We start from the raw sequence: 3,067 nt of genomic DNA on the forward strand, positions 1-3,067 counted from the left end.
TAAGAAAGCAGGCGGGGCTAGCCATGAGGACCATGCTAGTGAGCAGCACTCCGCCACAGCGTCTGCTTCAGTTCCTGCCTCCAGGTTCCTGTCTCGGCTTCTCTTCATGAAGGACTGTAAGCTGAATGAGCCATTTCTTCCCAAGTTACTTTTGGTTACCATGCTAATCACAGCAACCCATGGCAAACTAAAGCAAAGACCCTGCCTGGAAGGATCCAGGTAACTGTGTCTGTGCCCACTGCTGACACACACGGCTTGGGCGGGCGGCAGCCTTCCTCCCTGGCAGCAGCAAGTGTGAAGAGATGAGGAGGGGCGAGGTGGCAGGGTTCCCAAGTTACAATCATACTCTTTCCCACAGCACTATTCCCCTTCAGACCCGAGTCCTTCCGCCTTGGAGGTACCGCCATCAGTCACATACCCCAGGTTTCTATCCTGTCTTCAGAGTCAACAACAGCCGCCCAATTAGACAGATGAGATTCGAAGTCTGTGGGAACAACAGCTGCCTGGATCTTCATTCTCTCCACGTGGTTATTGCCATGGTTCAGCTCAGCATTCTCCCATGGAGAGGCTGTTTCCGGACTGTAAGACCCGAGATGCCCCTCTCCTTCAAGCCGCTGGTTTGAGTCACTTCTCTCTCGTACTCATATAGACACCCTATTTTCCAGACTTTTTTCTCCTTTCTGTGGCCGAACAATTATGGTTTAGTCAAGGCTTCTGAGATGAGTCCCAATTGAGAGCCCAGACATTCAGATCCTCTTTACTCCCCACCAGATTTGGGTAAAAGCCCAGCATTTAAAAAACAGAAACAAAAAACACAGAAACCAACCTCTGAGGGTCGTTTAGAAGAAATAATGCAGATGACATAGAGGGTGTTTGCTTCCGTTGCCCAATCCAATCGCATGTCTCCCCACTTCCGGGGCCAGCTCTTTTTCATAACTTTCTTCATGATGTGGTTGGAGATCTGACCTCTTTTCTCAGAATATTCATATTCTGGTGTTCGCACAGAGCTCGGGCCCCTCGGCTCTGGCAGGCCTTGTCCTTCTCCCCCATTCCCTCTGCCTTGCTGAGAACCGTTAGATTACATTCCTAAAGCTAGCACCACGGTCTAGTCCCTTATTCGACCACTTCCTCCTCGTGAGGCTGACTACCAAAGTCCAGCTATCGAAGTATCAATCAAAAGCTTCAAAAGCTTCCTTTGGATCACCTAATTAACATGTCCAATTAAAATTAAACCTGAAGCTAACACGAAGTTCCCCCTTTACCTTTATAAACTGCCATTTCCTACAGGCCACATCTGTCTCCTCTCTATCCAGAGGCAGTCCTTTGTCCTCCGACGCAAATACTCCATCTCCCTCTCCCGTGTTCCCTTCCCGCTTCTCCCTCATCTCCTTCACCACCCCATCCTAGCCCATTCTAACACAGACCTCCCCTTTTCCTCCTCTTAAAAAGTACACCTGCGAGGTCGTTTGCTGCTGTTTTCTTCTGCCTGAGTCAGAAATCAGACACTTTTCTTCCCCGATTAATAAAGGGTCTCTCTGTGAAAACGAGGTGTTTGATGTGGTTTGTGCCTAATCCGGGTCCTGGCCCCGCTGTGCCGGAGACCCCTTCAGTTATAGATTGTAATTTGTTCTAAAGTTCTCTTCTTCTACAAAAGTACACGCACTTACTGAATACCTTTGGAACAAACCAGGAAAAGCATAAATACCGCAAGATGTTTCTTTTTAGCACCTTACGTTAAGAAAAGGCTTTTATTAACAGATGGACATCGGTGGGGTCATTTTGTTTTGATATCTCTACAGAAAAGGCCCGAGGGAATTGTTATCACATGGAACTGGAAGGCAGGTTCAGTTGGTTTGTGGAGAAGGAAGCCAGCCCAGGCCGGTCCCCCCTCCCCACACACCAGAATGAGCGTTATTAGGAGGGAGAATCCGGAGCCCACGGGGCGCGATCCAGCCTTGAGCTGCTTGAGCTGGGAGAGCAGTCAGGAGAGTTAGGGGAGAGCTAGCCCAAAGTGAAGGAGAGGAAGGAGAGGCGGGTGCCATGGACAGAACGGCGCGGGAACAAGCTGTAAAGACGCAGAGGGAACGTACTCTCACTTTATAGTCTTGGGGGAACTGGATTTGCTGCCTCAGCCAAGATCTGTGCGCTCTGAGGAGGAGGTGCTCTCGGTTCTTTTGTCTCAGGGGACAAACTGCAGGTTGGGGACCCTGGCCTGACTTCGGGGAGGGAAGGTCTCCGGATAAGGTGTCTGTGTAGTCCAGGAGCTAACTGCAATTGTTTATTCCGGTGATCGAAGTCGGGGCGTGTTGAGCATCCTTAGAAGATTTGAAGAGCATTTTCTTCCGCCACTCTCTGGATTCTAGGTCTCAAAAACATACTCTTAACTTCAGAATTTAGTAACAGGGTCTCACTTAGCCCAGGCTGGTCTCACCCTCACCTTAGCCTGACATTCCCACCGGTACCGGTTCTTACTACTCCAAACCCAATGACATCTCTAGGCTTTCGACACGCTCCAACACAATAGAAGAGCCACTATCAACAACCGGCGACTGACCGAACTGCCAAGACAAAAGTCGTAGGGACCAGAGCACAAAGGGGAAGAGAAAAAAGCTCACTCAAAATTGGAGACAACATAGCTAAAGTTATCACTGGGAAAAGAGATAAAAGACTTACTTTTGCACACCAATACCAGGGGAGAGCGCGCACGCAGTCCCCACTACCATAAATTTTGCAGTCGAGTTTCCCGCATTTGGGGAAATCGCAGGGGTCAACACACCCCAAGTGCAATGGGTGAGCCTCGCCCTGGGAAAACCACCTGCTTAATCATGGTGTCTCCCCTGCCAGGTAAGTATGCTCGCCTCCCCACCACACACCGCTCAGACACCCCGGACCTGCGCTCTCAACACACGGTCACTTCGCCGACAGCGATCGCGGGCCTCCTCGGACCCGCGCCCGGTTCCTGCGTTCCGCTGTCACCCGCGGACCCGCGCTCCCTCCCACGCCGCGTCCCAAATTCCTCGCCTTTCCGCAGCGGGTGCGGACCGGCAGCCCCTGCGCGCCCCTCATC

At 51.3% G+C, this 3,067-nt stretch overlaps 1 non-coding gene across 1 annotated transcript; it reads right to left on the reverse strand.

Annotated features, from left to right (window-relative positions):
* Positions 1-2,690: 2,690 nt before the first annotated feature.
* Positions 2,691-2,852, reverse strand: LOC131913962 (U1 spliceosomal RNA). Its single transcript, XR_009380030.1, has one exon. It is a non-coding gene; the product is annotated as a U1 spliceosomal RNA (small nuclear RNA).
* Between the last annotated feature and the right edge of the window lie 215 nt (positions 2,853-3,067).

Source organism: Peromyscus eremicus, chromosome 6 (assembly GCF_949786415.1).
Source record: "Peromyscus eremicus chromosome 6, PerEre_H2_v1, whole genome shotgun sequence".
Taxonomy (NCBI): domain Eukaryota; kingdom Metazoa; phylum Chordata; class Mammalia; order Rodentia; family Cricetidae; genus Peromyscus; species Peromyscus eremicus.